The sequence below is a fragment of the Gopherus flavomarginatus genome, chromosome 2, assembly GCF_025201925.1.
Source record: "Gopherus flavomarginatus isolate rGopFla2 chromosome 2, rGopFla2.mat.asm, whole genome shotgun sequence".
Taxonomy (NCBI): domain Eukaryota; kingdom Metazoa; phylum Chordata; order Testudines; family Testudinidae; genus Gopherus; species Gopherus flavomarginatus.
In genome coordinates this window covers 79,722,283-79,735,241 of record NC_066618.1, presented here as the reverse complement: position 1 = coordinate 79,735,241, position 12,959 = coordinate 79,722,283, and the positions used below count along the sequence as shown (strand labels likewise).

General features: G+C 42.4%; 1 protein-coding gene across 6 annotated transcripts in view; it reads right to left on the bottom strand.

Moving 5' to 3' along the window:
- Window positions 1-12,959, bottom strand: part of POMGNT2 (protein O-linked mannose N-acetylglucosaminyltransferase 2 (beta 1,4-)) — a 271,191-nt gene that overhangs the window by 206,577 nt on the left and 51,655 nt on the right. The window lies entirely within an intron of this gene.

Sequence of the window (12,959 nt, the reverse complement as noted above, 5' to 3'; positions counted from 1 at the left end):
ATTGTTCATCTTTAGGTTTAAGTGTTAACAACCTATTCAGATGTACAGGGCAGTTTATGTCTCCCAGATCATTTCTGCAGATGCACGAAGATAGTGGTGCATCGATCTATACTTGGTATGCAGGCCTTTCTGCAACCACAAATCTAGGTAAAAAAATTGAGTGAAAGCCTAGTTTCTGTAGGAAGGGTGGATTCCATGGCAAATTCTACAGTTTTGGAGTCACAGAATACATGGGGCCCTGATTATAAACCTCTCTCTCTTTCTCTCTAAAATGGTTTGGGAGATCGTGGGGAGAGAAAAGAAAACTGTTGAGATAGAAAAGCTCCATAAGCTTCTGGCACTATTTCAATGACCCCAGTGAGTCTAGTTCTAAGCCTGGATATGGCACACAAATTACACTCCTTGCAGCTGGTGGTTTTTCTGATGATGGATGAAGTTCAAAGCTTGATTCTCTGTTGCTCTGCACCTTATATGGTCATTTACAACAATGCATAGTGAGTATAAAAGTGCTGCCAGATCAGAACAGAAAAAATCAGACCACCAATTGACCGTGTTGAATCTTTTAGATCTATCAGCTGCTTCTGAAACTGTTGACCACATAATGTTGAGGATATTCCTGGGGACCTTATCTGGCCCAAAGAATGTTAAATTAAAGCCCATTACTGTGTTTCCTGAAAATTGAATAACCGCCCCTCTTTAGGACTTAACCTATCACCTCATTTCTGCTCAAAAGGTTACCATTTATATGCCAGCTGGAAAAAACAACTGGAATTGTTTTAGTTTATGTCCAGTGATTGTTCAATCAGGGCTGACCTAACAACTTAAGGGGTAAGTCAAGCAATGAACTGGCACTTGTTCTGCTGCTGGCCCCACACAGACAGCTAGAGTTGTCAAGCACGTAGCTGGATTTGCAAGCGATGCAGGACTCAAGAGCGGCAGAGCCTCACAGGAACACTTACATTCAGGGTATGTCTACACTACAAAATTAGGTTGAATTTATAAAGTTGATTTTTAGAAATCAATTTTATACAGTCAATTGTGTGTGTCCCCACTTAAGACCATTAAGACAGCAGAGTGCGTCCACAGTACTGAGGCTAGTGTTGACTTTTGGAGCATTGCACTGTGGGTAGCTATCTCACAGTTCCCGCAGTCTCTGCCGCCCATTGGAATTCTGGGTTGAACTCCCAATGCCCGATGGGGTAAAAACATTGTCGTGGGTGGTTCTGGGTAAATGTCATCACCCCCCGCCCTCCTCCCCATGAAAGCAACGGCAATAAATTGTTTAAATTGTTTCTCACCATTTTTCCTGGGTTACCCGTGCAGACGACATACCACGGCAAGCATGGAGCCCGTTCAGCTAACAGTCAGCATACATCTCCTGGGTGCTGCTGGCAGGCATGGTACTGCAGTGCTATACAGCAGCAGCTTATTGCCTTTTGGCAGCAGATGGTGCATTACGACTGGTAGCCGTCGTCGTCATCTCCTGGGTACTCTTTTAGCCGACCTCGGTGAGGTCGGTCGGGGGTGCCCGGGCAGATGTGTGTGCTCCTGGCTGGCCTCAGTGAGGTTGGTCGGGGCGCCTGGACATAAATGGCAGACAACGATGGCCAGCAGTCGTACTGCACCATCTGCTGCCAGCCTAAGATGTATAAGAAAGATGAAGTGGATCAAAACGATGAGACCAGATTTGTTTTGTATTTAAGAACTTAAGAACGGCCATACCGGGTCAGACCAAAGGTCCATCTAGCCCAGTATCTGTCTACTGACAGTGGCCAATGCCAGATACCCCAGAGGGAGTGAATATTTCATTTTTCCTCCTTTTGTCTGAAGAGTCTAATCTACTATGGACATAATATGCTTTTAAATTATACACAGCAGAGCATTCTGTTTGGATAAACCAATCTTGCATGGTTGGTAGACAAAGCATCTTCCCCCTCCATCTCCCACCAAAACAAAAAAGAACGTAGGCCTCAGGAGAGGGGGGAATATTAAACCAATACTTATTTTCAATATCAAAAGAAAATAGATAGTAAAAGTTATCTGTAAAATATAGATGCACGAGACGCAGGCCTTCTTTGTCATAATAAGACTATTTCCTCTTGCATCGCTAGTGTGGCAGATGCACTCAGTCTCACTGCACCATTCTTGCATAAGGACGTACAAAGCAAAACTCAAACTAGCAAGCAACGCTGTCAGAGGCTCCTTGATTTAAATCAGAAATGAGTATGTTTTTCGGGGCATATTTCTCTCCTACAGAGCCCATCCAAAATTTCCTTCCTTTAAAAGCAAAAGAGCAAGTGGATTCTTTAAAGGAGCCAATAAAAAGGTAAGTTAGTAGGTAGAATAAATCCTTTAATACTGAAGAGAGGGCAGATCAGGAAGACTGCCTCTACAAATGGCAAATCTTAAAAATGCAAGCTTCCTGTGTGCCAGTTCAAATGGTGGGATTGAATTCACAATGTTGTATTAGTCTGTGATCCAAAAAAAAACTACAACACATTATGGTAACACATCCCAGATGGCAACATTCCATCTGCCCCTCTTCTTTCCCATTCCCTTTTCACTAAGAATCCCATAAAAAACAGACATTTCATTAAGCTTTTGCGGGAAGTCTGCCAATCCCCCTACTCTGCTAGGCAGTTTTAACAGCAGCCTCATCCACTATTTTCTAATCCAGATCTGTCACACATTGTCACTAACAAGACATGCACAGCACTAGGACATCTTGTAAAGTGCTTGCAGTGTAATGACAGAAGGTCTTTCTTTGAGCCATAAATCTAAAATCTTGGCTAGGAAAATAAAATCTAATATTAAAAGCTTTATCAAGCAAGGAGCAGGGATGTCTCTAACCAGAAGATGAATATGAAGGCGTCAAAGATACATTGCCTGTGCCAATCCGCTCAGCATGACTGCTCGGCACTTATATAAAGCACCATCATTTTGGGGATTGCTCTGCACATGCTCCCTTTCAGGGATCAGAGTTCTTAATATTACTGTGGTGATGGGCACATTAGCAACAGTAAAATGGGAAGAGGCTGTTCCACTGCAGCGCATGGAAAGTAGTGTTGTAATAAAATGTTCATGTAACAAAATCAGAAAGAGGCAACTCTGGTGAGTGATTGTATTGTGGTGGTGTCTAGGGACCCCAGTCATAGACCAGGAACCCACTGTGCCAGGCACCAGTACAAAACATAGAACACTGTATGAGAGGAAAGATTTCCTTTAGAGAAGGGCCTGAATCAAAACCCCAGCTCAAAACCACTCTGGGCCAGCTGCTGCCACCCTTACCCCCACTGAGAAGCACCTTACTTCATGAATAGCCCCATGGAAATCCAGGGGACTATTGTGATGTAAGGAATTACTGAGCAAGAGCAAAAGAGGCAGAATCTGACCACATAAGTGGCGGAGTTGGGGGAATGTTGAAATCCAAACAAAAATTCTCTTTGGTTTTCATTCAACATTTTAGAAAGCACTTTGGGTTAAAATGTCCATATCAACAACTGAATTAGACTTGAGCTGTTGTGTGAATCGCTACTTATAAAAATAAATGAGGAACTGACGGGTTTTATTGTTACTTAAGGAGCAGTAGAAACTAATTAATCATGGAAGTGCCATGAATATTCCTCCTATCAAGGCCCTCAGTTCTCTGCAGCAACATGTGTGCCAAATTCTAGCGCAATCTGTAAAAATAGAGGGAGAGGGCATACTATCAATAACCCCGTCCCAGGATCTGCTGCCACCATCAGATAGGAGCAGGTCCCATCAGATCCCCCTTCTCCGATCCTGCTGTATGCACTGGTGGATTCTGTGCACTGCACCAACTCCTGCAGCTGAGCCCCAGATCCTGTGGTGGTTACAACAGCCACATAATTGCCTTCCGTCAATCCAAGTCGTCTGCAGACTGACTGCTTTAAATGTTCTCTGCTAATTTCAAGTAGCTGTTGCGTATTTCATCTGACTTGCTATCCCCTGCCTTATGTCTATTGCAGATTGATGACTGAGCCAGGATATTACCTAAAACAGAGTGCTTGCGAACAGGCAAATGTACTGTTGAACCCAAGACATGGAGAAACCCTCCTGGGTACCCTTTGCAAATGACTTCTCACAGAAGCATTCATTTTCTAAGGTAATAGATATATCCTATCTTGTTACAATGCTCTTGTGAGGCAGTGTAAGATATGGGGAACTCTTTCCACTTGACGAACTTGCAGCTAAGTGATGCCGTCACTCAGCAAGGAGCAAGGCTTCCTTTTACAGCACCATCTCAGCCTGAAAACGCTCACACATTCTACTAATCCAATATCCACTCTGTGTGGGTATGTGGTAACACCTCAGATGAAAAAATACTGTGCACCAATGACCAGCAGCTGAAAGAAAGCAAAACCACAGTGCACACTAGGCCTAACTACATGACCATCCATGAAAAGCAATATTTTGAGAAAGCTACAGTTGGAGACAGTTGTTTGGGGCACAGGCAAGAGTTTATTCCAGATGACCATTATACAACAGGGACAACCCAGCACAGATTCTGTAAGGAAAATCATGCCTTTCTAATCTACTGATACTCTTTGAATAGGATACCTATATAGTAGATAAGGGAGAAACATTGGATATAAATTTATTTGGGTTCTCAAAAAGGCTTTGCCAAATCCTGCACTAGCAGCTATTAAGGAAACAAAGAAAAGAAATGGTCAAATTTCAGCATGGCTAAAGGTTAATAAGGCTTCCCTCAATGTTTCTCTGATAGGACCAGTTTTGTTTAAAATATTTATATTAAAACCAATTGTGTGTGTGTGTTTGTGTTTTTATTTATACACCTCTACCCCGATATGACACTGTCCTCCAGGAGCGGCACCAGGGTTTTTGGCGACCTTGGCGCAGGGCCGGCTCGCCAGTCCCGCGGCTCCGGTGGACCTGCCGCAGGCGTCCCTGCGGACGGTCCGCTGGTCCCACGGCTCCGGTAGACCTGCCACAGGCATCCCTGTGGAGGTTCCGCTGGTCCCGCAGCTCCGGTAGACCTGTCGCAGGCATGCCTGCGGATGCTCCACCGGAGCCGCGGGACCAGCGGACCCTCCGCAGGGACGCCTGCGGCAGGTCCACCGGAGCAGTCTGCCACCCTCCCAAATCCTGGTGCCCGGTCGCCTAAATGGAAGCGCCGGCCCTGCTGTCCTCGGGAGCCAAAAAATCTTACCGCGTTATAGGTGAAATCATATTATATCAAACTTGCTTTGATCCGCTGGAGCGCACAGCCTCCCCGCACCCCACTGGAGCGCTGCTTTACCGTATTATATCTGAATTTGTGTTATATCAGGGTAAAAGGGTACGTGTGTGTACACACACACACACACAGTGACATACATATATATATACATTTACACCAGTGCAGTTTAGACAAGCCTACAGAAAGCTATGTGGGACTTCAGATGAAATTCAACAGCATGTGCAAAGCAACACCCATGGCAAGCAATATATCTGGATAATCTGAACCACTCAGATGCTTTGCTAAATTAGCCATAAACTCAGGATGAAGCCCATTGTGGAAAGCACAGTGAAAGTGTCTGGCTCCGAGGCAGCAATTGAAAAAAAGCGTACAAATGTTTGGAAGCATATGGGATAGGACAGGAAACAACACTGACAATATCACATTGGAGTCAATGGAATGCCCTCATCTGGAGTACCGTTCTCGTCACCCTAGCTCTAAAATTATACAGCAGAAACAGGGGGTTTAGAGACAGGCGACAAATGATCAGAGGCAGAGGAAGCCTTCCATATGAGAGACAAACAGCTGGGACTGTCCTTCAGCAAGGAGAAAAAGAGGAGGGGATACAATAATGAATGTTAAAGAGAAGGCAAATCCAACACTTCCAGATATCTATTCAATTATATTGAAAAGCAACAAATTTAAAAATGACAGAAAACAGATTACTCAATTTATCTGGCTATTGAATGTGCAATAATTAATTTAGTAGTAACCACTTCTGCTGGAGACAACTGGAGATGGTAAAGACACAGGGCCAGATGCTCGGCTGGTATAAATTTGCATAGATTAATTGACTTGATTGGAGCCATACTAATTTGCCCCTGCTGAGAATCTAGCCCAAAGTCCATTACAAGACATTCTGGAGGAAGGGACTTATCTCACTGACACAATGATGCCTGATACACACAGAGCTGGCAATGCTTTTCATACCACCCACCTCCCAGATGGATTATCAGTCATTACATTGAAAGTATTTCCAAGAGTGCTTCTACCCTAAATTCACCAGGGAAAAAATAAATGTTCTTTTATCTCATAAACTTACAAAATCTCACAATGCACAAACCTATCAGAAGCAAAAATATTTTAGAAATAAAACCTGCTATTTATATAGCTGAACAGCTGAGTGTTAACATTAATTTAAAAAAACCTTCAAAATCCTCATGTTGTTTGTTATAAATTAAATAATTGTGCTTATCTAGAGTCTCTCATCTGAAGATATCAAAAGGCTTTAAAAAGCTGGGAATGGGCCATTCTCCCCATTTCACAGGTGGGATAAATTCAGGCAGACAGGTTAAGCTCTCAGGCCCCGACCCTGCCGATCCCAACTGAAGTCAATAGGACTGTGCTCAGGCACAGTGGTATACTCATGAAACATAGCAAGCAGGTTTGGGCCACATTATATATATATCCACACACACACTTTTCTTTTCTTTTTTTTAAAAGAAGTGTCTCCTATATTTGCTTACCCAGCTTGAGACCCCAAGGCCCAATTTTCAAGGATGCGGAGCACCAGCTGTTCCAGATGACATCAACTGAAGTTGGGAGTTTTGAGCATCTCCAAAAATCAGGCCGTAAGTGACTCAAATTGGGTGTCAACAAAAAAATTGGTGAAAACTTTTGAAAATGTATGCCTTAGTGGTTTGTTCAAGATCACAAGAGTCAGGAAGTGCGAGAGTCAGGGACAGAACCTGGGCTTCCAACTCGAAGGACTCAGTTCCAACCAGATATCATTGCCTCCAGAGTGACAGAGCAGGATTCTCCAGTCTGTTCTGGCTTTTTGCATCATTCTGCTTGTGCAAGTGAGTTCCCTGCTAGCATAAAGCTGCTATAGGTGATGGAGCTAGCTCCTGCATGCAGTCACTGCATTCCCACCTTGGTATAGGGAGTGGGCATGCTGTGGAGAGTGCATGTACCTCAGCTATGCCAATTAGCTACTGACATAAGGTCCCTTTCAATTCTTCTCATCTAGTCAGTTGCTGCTTTGGAGATCCTTAAAACAGTTCCTCTTCATTCATTTTTGCAGTACTTGTGTAGTTGACATTCATTCTTTGACATTCATTGGGTGTGTGTGGTAACACTGTAATAAGAGCGTTTTAAAGTGTCAGAATATGCAAATAGAAGTATCAAAAAATGTGAACTTGAATCTTTCCTACTGAAGTGAGATGTTCTGTCTCAATTCAGTAACATCATAGATACTTTAACCCAGTAACTGCTAGAGTCATGCTGATCAACCTGTGCTTAATCTTGCAATAAAAATTTACCTTTTAACTATTTTTTTTAAATCTAGGTGTTATCTCCATTAATTTCTTCCCACAATAACAGTCTGATGGATGTTCTCCAGGGTGCAGAAGGACCCTGCTATGGCAGCTGCTTTGTGCCATGACTGGGGAGCTCTGCTTTTTAATACCAGTATGGTCACCATGTTGTTAACTCACATGCCAGCTTACACAAACTCCCCACACATCACATTTACAGCGCCCAGATTTTCAGTGGTTGGGCAAGCAGCATGGCCTTTTCAGGGGAGAGATTCCCAGTCTGGAATTTGCTTTCCCTTTTGATCCAACAAATAGAGCTAGTCAAAATTTTGACATGAAATTAAAAAAAAAAAATTAACCACTCCCCATTTGGCTACCAGCTGTGCGGCCAACGCCCCAGTTTAACTTTGGAAACACTGCAAGTTCCATTTGGCTAGTCAGGCTTTTGCTTGAAATTACTTGGTGAGGAAAAGTGCCTCTTAGGATGGCCCTGACTATTGGGTGGGGACATTGCCTCCATGTTTACACTTTTGGTCTGGCTTGGGTTTGCAACTCTGACCAGACTAGCTGCTCCATAGCACCAGTGGCATTTATTTCTCCTATTTGATTGTAAGGCACCCTTAAAAAGCTCTTGCTAGTGTATGCCCCTATTCAGGGGCCCCTCCAATCCATGAATAAAACACCTTCCAAAAAGTAGGCCTGAAATTCTGGCCTGTCAGTTTACATGCAGATATATGGTATTTTGTAGGGACTAACAACACACGCACACACACACCTTCCTAGTCACATATTACCTGCAGAAATGTGGAGAAAGAAGTGATCAAAGCTCGTTTCTAGAGCAAGTCAACATTTTTTGAATGACAAATCTCATTTAAAAATGGCTTTTGTTAAAAATGAAAAATTGTTCATTTTCAACATTAGTGGGAATGTTTCAAATATATGTTTTCATTTTTTTTGAGTGTTTGCTTCTTTTCTCTTCTTCCCCTCTGCTCCCAGTCATTTTCAAAAATCCAAAAGTGACTGGGAAAAAATAAAGGAAAAACAAATGAAAAGAAAAATCAAAAATTAACTTTGAAAGAAAAATATGGGTCTATTTTAACCCTGCAAAATGAAAACCTGGATATCACCACAATTATTTTTCCAGTGTTTTGACAAGCTCTAGTCATTTTGAGACATAAAATTTGCCACCGACTGCTAGTCCATAAGTCTAGTTTTACTAAGGGGTTACTATCCAGCATTACTTTTTTAAAGATATATGTGCGGTAGCTAAATAGAGAAGCCAAAAGAGTGAATAGGTTAGTAGGCCCAATATAAAAAAAGAGCACAATAAATCTGCTACAGATATAGCAACTCATATTTGATGGAAGATGCAGGCCTGATCAGATTAGATTTACCCTTCTGTATTTTCAGCTTGACAACTAATGGTGCTGAGGCAAGCTACAATAGAGTTTTATTGGCAGTGCAATACAGCTAGTCGCTGGCATAACTAAATATCGGTAGTAGCTGCCACCAACTCACCCCCCCAGCACAGCATCCGTCCAAATGGTTCAGCAGGCTTGCCTTCAGCAGAGAATATGAGCTTCAGCCTCTCAGTGGAATCCGAATTTCATCAATATAAAAGTATCATTCACCCAAGACCAATATCACAGGTCTTGATTTATAGCCTAACGGTCTATCTTCATCCCGTATGCCGCTGTGGGAGCAATCCAAGTCACATAACTTTAAATCACTTAAACTCTACACGATAGCCTACTTGTCTCTTACACAGAGCAAGGATTTCAAAAGCCATTCAATGAATACAACTAACCACGCAGTAGGATTAAGAACAGCTCAAATGATTTCATTCTATAAAGACAATCAAACAATACAGAAATATTAAACTTTAAATGTTAATACTTTCCAATATACCAGGTCCCTGGAAAGCTGCTGTTAGTCAGTGTCATACTAATAAGAACTCTAGTAATTTCCTCAAAAAACACAGGTTCCAGCTGCCAATCACCCCAAAAGCATCCAGTCAAGTTGCCCTGGGACTAGTCCCTCCCATCATAAACAATTCTGGCTCGTCTTGAGACAGCATCTCTGATTTTTCTTTTTTATTCTTTACCTTGTGCAACTGCTTCAATTCCTCTCAGATTCTTCAGAGAACTCACCACTACAGCGACTGTTTTTCCAAACACATTGAGCAAAAGATGACCACACTGCTCTTCTTTATGGAAGGGGCCTGCTGAATATGCTTCATTCACAGGTCTCCATCTCCAATCATGTATAAATTCTTGTAACTAGTTTGGGTAACAAATGCTTGCCAGGAAACATGCTTCAGGTCAGATTACAGAAAAGGCAGGACATTTCATTACAAGGTGGAATTTTCAAAAACATACAAATAACTGGGGAACACAAGCACCACTAAAAGAAAAAAAAATCACTGGGACCTCACCTAAGTCACTTATGTGTTTTTGAAAATCCCATCCATAAACAACAATATTGGCAGTTCAATCCCTTTTCATATGCAATCTGATAAATATTCCATTCCGTTTTTCCTCCACGCAATTCTTCCTGGGAGACTGGAAGATAAGGGGGTCCTGTGGCCCTAGCATTTACACCAATTAAAATAAGAATATTTCTTCTTCATATTGTAGACCAGGGGTTCTCAAACTGTGGGTCAGAACCCCAAAGGGGGTCACAATCCCATTTTAATGGGGTCACCAGGGCTGGCATTACACTTGCTGGGTCTGGGGCTGAAGCCCGAGCCGCACTGCCCAGGGCTGAGGCCGAAGCCCAAAGGCTTCAGCCTTGGATGGCAGGGCTCAGGCTACAGGCCTCCTACCTGGGGCTGATGTTCTTGGGCTTAAGCTTTGGCCCCTCCCAGCCTGGGGCAGTGAAACTCGGGTGGGCTCAGGCTTCAGTCCCCCTCTCCTGGGATTGTGTAGCAATTTTTGTTGTCAGAAGGGGGTTATGGTGCAATGAAGTTTGAGAACCCCTGTCCTAGACAATTAGGCACTTACCTAACGGCATTTTCTAAACTGGCTTGAAAGCCTGCTATTAGTATTTTGTACGCTCAAGAGAGCATCCAGGATTTAAACTCCTTCCATTTCTCATGCTCCAGGACAGCAGTGTTTACACTTACCGGCAGAGAGCTCTTCCATCAACTCTGGTACTCCAGCTCTCCAAGAAGAGTAAGGTAAGTCAGCAGGAGAGTGTCTCCTGTTGACATAGCTCAGTGCAGACACTGCAGTAAGTTGACCTAAGCTACGTCAACTTCAGTTATGTTAGCCACATAACTAAAGTAGTGTAATTTAGGTTGACTTACCACAGTGAGTATAGACAGGGCTTGAGAGTGCCACAGAGGCTACAGTGTACTTGTTTTGTGTGCATGAGGGAGCGATGTTGCAATGTAGCGGCAGCCCACTAGGGACTTACTCCTGCTACAACTACTTTCTGAAAGGCGCTTCCCTTTAGCTTAATTGGTAGAACCCTATGTTTTGGAACAAAAACACCTATGAATGTTAGAGATACATTAGCAGTAACTGTCTGGAGCATACAAATTCATTACAAGGCATTGCTATTAAATGCAAAGCAACCTGTTTGGTTTAATTAAGGAGCAGCATTGACAGAATCAAGCTCCGTCAAGTTCTCTTCAACCTGAAAGATGGAGGCTGTGTCATAAGCCATCAAGGACAATGGGAAGTAAAACAGATGGATTGTGGGCGACAAAAGAGAAAATGGAGTGGAACCTCACAGCTTTGGTGGAGATACAAAATACATAAATAAATAAATAAATAAATCAACTACAGAGAGAAGGCTCAAATGCCAGGCCAGATCTTCAGCTGGCATAAATCAGCATAGTACCATTGCAGTCAATAGAGCTTTGCTGAATCGCAACAGCTATGGGCAGGGTCTGGGCCTTGACATTGAATGGATTCACTGCTACCTGGTAGACACAAGGTGAGCTCAGGATGGGGTAGTGAAGCCCTATTTCAGACATTCTTGTATTGGGGTGAGGGTTAGTGAGATCTCTACAGTTACAATCAAGATGTCTGTGGTTTAGCTTCCCTTCTTTTACACTTCAGTAATGAGGAAAAAAATGTTTACCCTTTGTTTTCATTACTATCTTACACAAATATGCAACACACTGGTGGGGGAAGTAACACCTGAACATACACATTTTTTGCAAAGCACAGAATCAAGTTCAAGGCCGGAAAGGACCATCACTGAGTCTGACCTCCTGTGTATCACAGGCTACCACCCCCGGACTCACAAACTAAAACCAACATCTATGATCTTCTTCTTGAAAAAGGCGCTAGCACAATTCATCACCTTACATTTGTATAAGTGTTAAGTCAACAGAATGTAATGGTTCAAAAAAATGTAAATCCATATCTACTGTAAGCTGTTAATTGTCTGTAAAAAAACCAAAAAATAACAACTATGTTTAGAGACGTTACGATGCCACTGTGGATATGGCAAGACAATAAGTTAATGTGCTGTAACCAATTTGCAAACATTAGGAAGTTAGCTACAATAGAAAACTAATGAAATAAAAAGGGTTAGTCCACATTATGGGTAAAGGGCTGGCAAAATAGCATTCTAAAAATGAATGTTAAAAAAACGGCACCTGAGCAACACACACACACACACGTACATGTGTCACATCAGCAGAGTTTGTTATCAGAACACCTAGAACTTAATATCCAAAGAGATTTTTTTCTCAACACTTGTAAGAAGAAATTCAAGGTTCAGCGCTTTGAAGGCCCATTTCAGATGGAGACCTTGCAGATCTAGGGACCAGAAACAGCCACCATTACGATGAGTAGTACCTTACTCATCAAGTAGTTCGTCTAGTCCTAGGAAGACAGAGGATGATAGAAATATCAACAGCCCCTTTCAACTATATCATCATCATTCATCCATCATTCATCATTTGTGAAGAAAATGTGACTTCATCATAAATAAACTCCAAACCATGCTTGAAAACAAAACCAAACTTAATGGAAATGCATTCACAGAATACGTACCAGTCTCAAGGCCTACTTTGTACATCATTTTATTTATTTTCCAGCCTCCTTTTAGTCATCACATTTTTAGCACTTCATATCATATCACAATCTTGCCTGGAGACTTCTCATTTCTCAGGTGGTATCCCATTAATGGACCTCAATCCATTCCACTCCAGTTCTGCACAGGCAGCTGTGTAAAGGAGCACTTCCCAGTTTCTTTAACCTTAGTTATGAATTAAATTCTTCAAGTACCTTACCCAATAAGACATTAAGTACAGCATAGACCAAATCCCCTTGATTTCTCTGCAGCAGGCTAATTTAGGCACCCAGAGTTCTGACCCTACATGGTTTTACTTCATAAATACAGCCCAGTCAGACAGACCTCTCTCTCAAAAGCAACATAATTAAGGGCCCAATCCTGGAAATACTCATTTAGATGATTGCAGGATA